Genomic DNA, 7,930 nt, shown 5'->3' on the forward strand with positions numbered 1-7,930 from the left:
GGCAGTGCGTACTAGATGCTTGAGTGACCAGCTTATACAAATACAAAGGAGCAAAGAAACAACCAACACCAACTAAGAAACAGAAAAACCAACCAAACCGAGGAGATTTCACACTCAAGTGCAACACTATAGAAACTGGACTACAGGGAAAACCCCTTGTACGCCCTCTACAAACAATCTATCAAATTATTGGTTCGAAGCTTGAGCACATGTCCTTCTATATATTCTTCTGTGTGGACCATAGAATCTTCCCATTCCTACATAATGTTGATCACCATGTAGAGATACATAATTAAAGAAGTAACACAACTTTAGACTTTTGACCACAAATAAGATATTAAATTTAGATATGAACACGAAGGACACCTTCTCAAATGGTAACAGTTCGGTCTAAGAATGAGGAGTCAAACGGATCTGCCATCGACAGATCATGGGCATGCTTGCTGATGCTATAATTGGAGCCAGTCGAAGCAAACTTTTTGAATACAAACCGAGCACCTGGAGAAGCTCTGTCTTCGACTTGTAGCTTCCTGCTTTGATTGTCCCTCCATTTGTCTATGTCATGGCCATTGATTGAACTCTCAACGATTCCAAATTCCATTCTCCCTAGCACTTTGGCATTCAGAACAAAGAACCTGGCAAAGTCAACTTCTTGACCATTGCCATAGTAGATCTTCAACGACATTGTCTTTAGATGGTGCTCAAGGCATTCAATTGGATTACCTAGTGAGGCATACTTCCTCACAGTTTTGATATTCTTCGGTGGACACCAATGACGACACGCTTTCAATGGATCTAACTGGAGACAGAAAGAAAAAAACTTTTTCGTAACAATTTGACAACATGATGTCTTGACATTTTAAGCAATATAGCGAATATGAACACTCACGGTGATATAGAGCGTCTCCAAGCAGGGGAAGCACTTGACATCCAAATCAGGGCCAACATGATCAAGAGCGAAAACCTTCACTGTGCGCATTGTGGTTGTCAAGCTTTAGCCTGGATGTGACGAGCGGGCTTTTGGCCTGGCTCGCAGCCAGTTAAGGACCGGACCGTACGGTCCTGGACCGTTAAAAAAGTTGGTCGGTCCGAGCTCAGGAATCAGGCCCGATAAAGCTTCGGTCCGGTCCTGTTTTTAACCGGGCTAACCGAGCGGACCGAGACTTGGCCCAGTCCAGCTCCAACACCTGTTAACTAGGGCACACACCGCCTAGAGAGAGGGAGAGAAGGAAGAGAGAGAAGACTTGACCCGGTCCTCGTCCAGTTCAAGGCGGGCGGTGACGGTGCCTTATCCCTCTCCCATCCCACCGGTGAGCGCCACCACCGTTGTCACCAGGCCCTCCACTCGCCCAATCTCTCCTCTCCATCCCTCCCAACTTGTTGGCATCGCCCCTCTCCTCTCCTAGAGTGCCACCTCGCCTTGCCCGAGCATGAATGCCACTGCGCAGAGCATTGAGGGCCACCGGCGCACATCACGCACGGCCGTCGGCCAGCCCGCGGCGAACCACCTTGTCCAGTAGCTCTGCCACCTTGAGATCTACTTCCTAGTGCAAGGAATCGGCCGAATGGGCACCAAAGCCGTCACCTTGTTGCGAGAAAACCTGGAGAAGGGCCAGCCTAGGACTGAGCAAAGCAGTCTCTATGTTTTAGGAATCGGTCTAATTGCAACTACCATGAAACAAAAACAAAATACAACACCCCTCATGTTGCGAGTCGAGCGTGGACTTGCAACTAGTGCAACTATAAAAACTACACCCCGAGTTGCGAGTCGAGGGTGGACTTGCAACTAGGGCAACCATAAAACTATATCCTCGAGTTGCGAGTACATGGTTGACCTGCAACTGGGGCGATTACAAACTACATCCCTCGAGTTGCAAGTCGGGGGTGGACTTGCAACTGGGGTGAAAACCAAAACAACACCCCCGAGTTGCGAGTCGAGGGTGGACTTACAACTGGGGTGATTACAAACTACATCCCTCGAGTTGCGAGTCGGTGGTGGACTTGCAGTTGGGTGATTACAAACTACATCCCTCGAGTTGCGAGTCGGCAGTAGACTTGCAACTGGGGCATAGAAAACTACCTCCCCGAGTTGCGAGTACATGGTGGACTTGCAACTTGAAAACAAACAACACCCATCCTCCAAGTTGCGAGTCGAGGCTGGACTTGCAACTGGGCCAACAGAAAGCATTCGTTGCAGGTCGAGGGTCTAATTGCAACTACCATGAAACGAGGAGAAAAGACAACACCCCTCGAGTTGTGAGTCGATGATGGACTTGCAACTAGGGGAACTACGAAGCTTACATACCCGAGTTGTGAGTACATCGTTGACCTGCAACTGGGGCAATACAAAACTACATCCCTCGAGTTGCAAGTCGGGGTGGACTTGCAATTGGGGTGATAACCAAAACAACACCCCCCCCCCCCCCCCGAGTTGCGAGTCGAGGGTGTACTTGCAACTGGGCCGACAGAACCCCTAGTTTCAGGTTAATGGTCTAATTGCAACTACCATGAAACAAAGACAAAAGACAACACCCCTCGACTTGCGAGTCGAGTGTGGACTTGCAACCAGGGCAACTATAAATACTACACCCCCGAGTTGCGAGTCTAGGGTGGACTTGCAAGTGGGCCGACAGAAACACCTAGTTGAAGATCAAGGGTCTAATTGCAACTACCATGAAACAAAAACAAATGACAACACCCCCGAGTTGCAAGTCGAGGGTGGACTTGCAACTAGGGAAACTATAAAAACTACACCCCCGAGTTGCGAGTCGAGGGTGGACTTGCAACTGGGCCGACAGAAATCCCTAGTTATGGGTCGAGGGTCTAATTGCAACTACCATGAAACAAGAACAAAAAAACACCCTCGACTTGCGAGTCGAGGGGTGGACTTGCAACTTGGGCAACTACAAAACTACACCCCCGAGTTATGAGTCTATGGTGGACTTGCAACTAGGGCAATGATGACCCACAAGTATAGGGGATCTATCGTAGTCCTTTCCATAAGTAAGAGTGTCGAACCCAATGAGGAGCAGAAGGAAATGGTAAGCAGTTTCTAGCAAGGTATTCTCTGCAAGTACTGAAAGAAGTGGTGGCAGATAGTTTTGTGATAAGATAATTTGTAACGAGCAACAAGTAACAAAAGTAAATAAGGTGCAGCAAGGTGGCCCAATCCTTTTTGTAACAAAGGACAAGCCTGGACAAACTCTTATATGATGTAAAGCGCTCCCGAGGACAGATGGGAATATCGTCAAGCTAGTTTTCATCACATTCATATGATTCGCGTTTGGTACTTTGATAATTTGGTATGTGGGTGGACCGGTGCTTGGGTCCTGCCCTTACTTGGACAAGCATCCCACTTATGATTAACCTCTATTGCAAGCATCCGCAACTACAACAAAAGTAGTTTTTCCTCCCAACGTTTTACCTCAAGGGTAATGTCAACAGTAATAGTTCATGAAAACTCACATCCAGTTAGCCATATATACCAGGATCTTTCCAACATATTGTGCTTGCCAAAGGATAAAATGTAAAAAGAAAGGGTGAAGATCACCATGACTCTTATGCAATGTAGGAGATAAAAGTAAAAGATAGGCCCTTCGCAGAGGTAAGCAGAGGTTTTCATGCGCTTTTATGGTTGGATGCATAAAATCTTAATGTGAAAGAACGCCACTTTATATTGCCACTTGTGATATGAACCTTTATTACGCAGTCTGTCGATTTTATTTCTTCCATATCACACGATCGTATAAAGCTTATTTTCTCCCACACTAATAAGTCATACATATTTAGAGAGCAATTTTTATTGCTTGCACCGATGACAACTTACTTGGAGGATCTTGCTCAATCCATAGGTAGGTATAGTGGACTCTTATGGCAAAACTGGTTTAAGGGTATTTGGAAGCACAAGTAGTATCTCTACTTGGTGCAATGAATTTGGCTAGCATGAGGGGGAAAGGCAAGCTCATCATGTTGGAAGATCCAAGACAATATAATTTATCTCAGATGTAAGAAAACATAACCCATTACGTTGTCTTCCTTGTCCAATGTCAACTCTTTAGCATGTCATATTTTAATGAGTGCTCACAATCATAAAAGATGTCCAAGATAGTATATTTATATGTGTAGACCTCTCTTTCTTTATTACTTCCTATTAATTGCAACGATGACCAAAACTATGTTTGTCAACCCTCAACAACTTTTATTCATCATACTTTTTGTATGTGAGCTCATTACTTTCCATAAGACTCACATTATCTCTTTGTTTCTTTTTATTTCTTTCTCTTTTCTTTTATTCACTTAGGATCATGGAAAAATAATCAAGCCCTTGGCTCAACACTAATCTTTATTATATAGCTCACGGACTCAATTACATAGAAGGATAATAAATCAAAACTCACAACTAGATCATACTAAGAACTTTTATTCTACTAGATCAAGATATTACCAAAAGGATCGAACTAAGAAAAATGATAAAGATAAAAATGATGGTGATACGATACCGGGGCACTCCCCCAAGCTTGGCAGTTGCCAAGTGGAGTGCCCATACCCATGTGATTATGTCTCCTTTGCTAGTGAAGAAGGTGGGGTTGTTGATGATGGATAGTCGCACATCGAGCGTAGGAGGTCTTCTAACTTGCGGATAATGCCCTTGAGTGCCATGATATGCTCCTTCAACAAAATATTTTCACGTGTGAGATACTTATTTTGTATACGAGCTAACTCAATCATCTTGAAAGCTTCGATTTCTGTTAGGGTAAGAAGATTGTGATCCAGTTGAAGGGTATCTTCTGTTGCCAGAACTTGGTCCTCCATGGCCTTCTTGATCCCTTCATCCTTGTTGATCTCCATGGGTTCTTCTCTCTTCAGCTCTATCTTCATTAGCCAAGCATCGTTGCCCTTATGGTTGGAGGAGGAGGGAGATGACATAGTGCCTGGCCTTGACAACCCTGACAGAAAACAGCTCGATACAAAGACAGGAGATTTTTTGCGTGATACGGGAGTCAAAACCCCAGGGAGATTATATAATGAATTTTACCGACCAAAATACGTGTCCTGTAAGGAAACGGAGTCCGGAAAGCGCACGAGGTGCCCACGAGGTAGGGGGCGCGCCCAGTAGGGTAGGGCACGCCCTCCACCCTCGTGGAGCCCTCGTGTCCTTCCCGGACTGCTGCTTATTTTTCTATTTTTTCTAAATATTCCAAAACGGAGAAATATTGCCTTACAAACTGTTTTGGAGTCGGTTTACTTACCGTACCACCTACTTATTCCTTTTCGGAGTCTGAAACGTTCCGGAAAGTGTCCCTTATGTATTCCTTCGGGGTTACGGTTTCAATAACATTGGTTTCAACATTTATGGGGTTATCTGAGATATAATGTTTGATTCTTTGACCGTTCACCACCTTCGGATTTGTGCCTTCGAAGTTGTTGATTTTTATGGCACTGGAACGGCAGACCTCCTCGATAACGTAAGGACCTTCCCATTTAGAGAGAAGTTTTCCTGCAAAAAATCTTAAACGAGAGTTGTATAGCAATACATAATCACCTACATTAAACTCACGCTTTTGTATCCTTTTGTCATGCCATCTTTTAGCTTTTTCTTTAAACAACTTGGCATTTTCGTAGGCTTGGGTTCTCCATTCATCGAGTGAGCTAATATCAAATAACCTCTTCTCACCGGCAAGTTTAAAATCATAATTAAGTTCTTTAATAGCCCAATAAGCCTTGTGTTCTAGTTCGAGAGGTAAGTGACATGCTTTTCCATAGACCATCTTATACGGAGACATACCCATATGATTTTTATATGCAGGCCCATAATGCATCATCTAGTTTCTTGGACCAATTCTTTCTAGACCTATTAACCGTCTTTTGCAAAATTAATTTGAGTTCTCTATTACTCAATTCTACTTGACCACTAGACTGAGGGTTATAAGGAGATGCAATTCTATGATTAATATCATATTTAGCAAGCATTTTACGGAAAGCACCATGAATAAAATGTGAACCACCATCAATCATTAAATATCTAGGGACTCCAAACCTTGGAAAAATAACTTCTTTAAGCATTTTAATAGAAGTGTTATGATCAGCACTACTAGTTGGAATAGCTTCTACCCACTTAGTAACGTAATCAACATCAACTAAAATATGTGTATGACCATTAGAGGAAGGAAAAGGTCCCATATAGTCAAAGCCCCAAACATCAAATGGTTCAATAACAAGTGAATAATTCATAGGCATTTCTTGACGTCTACTAATATTACCTATTCTTTGGCATTCATCACAAGATAAGACAAACTTATGGGCATCCTTGAAGAGAGTAGGCCAATAAAAACCAGATTGCGGTACCTTATGTGCAGTTCTATCTCCAGCATGGTGTCCTCCATAAGCTTCGGAGTGACACTTGTGTAGGATCTATTCCTGTTCATGCTCAGGTACACAACGTCTAATAACACCATCTACTCCTTCTTGATAAAGATGTGGGTCATCCCAAAAGTAATGCCTCAAATCATAGAAGAACTTTTTCTTTTGCTGGTATGTGAAACTAGGTGGTATAAACTTAGCAACAATGTAATTAGCATAATCAGCGTACCATGGAGCAGTATGAGAAGCATTTATGACATTTAATTGCTCATCAGGAAAGCTATCATCAATAGGTAGTGGGTTATCAAGCACATTTCCTAACGTAGACAAGTTGTCTGCAATGGGGTTCCCAGCTCCCTTTCTATCAACAATATGCAAATCAAATTCTTGTAGCAGAGAACCCATCTAATAAGTCTAGGTTTAGCATCTTTCTTTTCCATAAGATATTTAATAGCAACATGATCAGTGTGAATAGTAACTTTAGAATCAACAATATAAGGTCTAAACTTATCACAAGCAAATACAAATGCTAAGAATTCCTTTTCAATAGTAGCATAATTTCTTTGAGCATTGTCTAGAGGTTTACTAGCATATTGAATAATATTTAGTTTCTTATCAACTCTTTGTCCTAGAACAGCACCTATAGTATAATCACTAGCATCACACATAATTTCAAAGGGTAAATTCCAATCAGGTGGCTGAACAATAGGTGCAGAAATCAATGCTTTCCTAAGTATTTCAAATGCTTCTACACAATCATCATCAAAGACAAATGGTATATCTTTTTGTAATAAATTAGTCAAAAGCCGGGAGATTTTTGAGAAGTCTTTAATGAACCTCCTATAAAATTCGGCATGGCCAAGGAAACTTCTTATACCTTTGATGTCCTTGGGACATGGCATCTTTTCAATAGCATCAACCTTGGCTTTATCAACTTCAATACCTCTTTCAGAAACTTTATGCCCCAAGACAATACCTTCATTAACCATAAAGTGGCACTTTTCCCAATTCAAGACAAGGTTAGTTTCTTCACATCTCTGTAAAGCTCGATAAAGGTTGCTCAAGCAATCATGAAAAGAAGATCCATAGAATGAAAAGTTGTCCATGAAAACCTCACAAATCTTTTCACAAAAGTCAGAGAATATAGCCATCATGCATCTTTGAAAGGTAGAAGGTGCATTACATAAACCAAAAGGCATACATCTATAAGAAAAAGTACCAAAAGGGCATGTAAAAGTAGTCTTTGATTGGTCCTTAGCTGACACAGGTATTTGAGAGAAATCAGAATAACCATCTAGAAAGCAAAAATGTGTATGTTTAGATAACCTTTCTAGCATTTGATCGATAAAAGGTAAGGGGCAATGATCCTTTTTAGTAGCCTTATTTAATTTGCGAAAATCAATTACCATCCTATAACCTATAATAATTCTTTGAGGAATCAATTCATCTTTATCATTGGGAACAACAGTAATACATCCCTTATTAGGGACGCAATGGACAGGGCTTACCCATTGACTATCAACAACGGGATAAATTATACCTGCCTCAAGGAGCTTTAGTATCTCCTTTC

The sequence above is a fragment of the Triticum urartu genome, chromosome 1 (assembly GCF_003073215.2).
Source record: "Triticum urartu cultivar G1812 chromosome 1, Tu2.1, whole genome shotgun sequence".
Classification (NCBI taxonomy): Eukaryota; Viridiplantae; Streptophyta; class Magnoliopsida; order Poales; family Poaceae; genus Triticum; species Triticum urartu.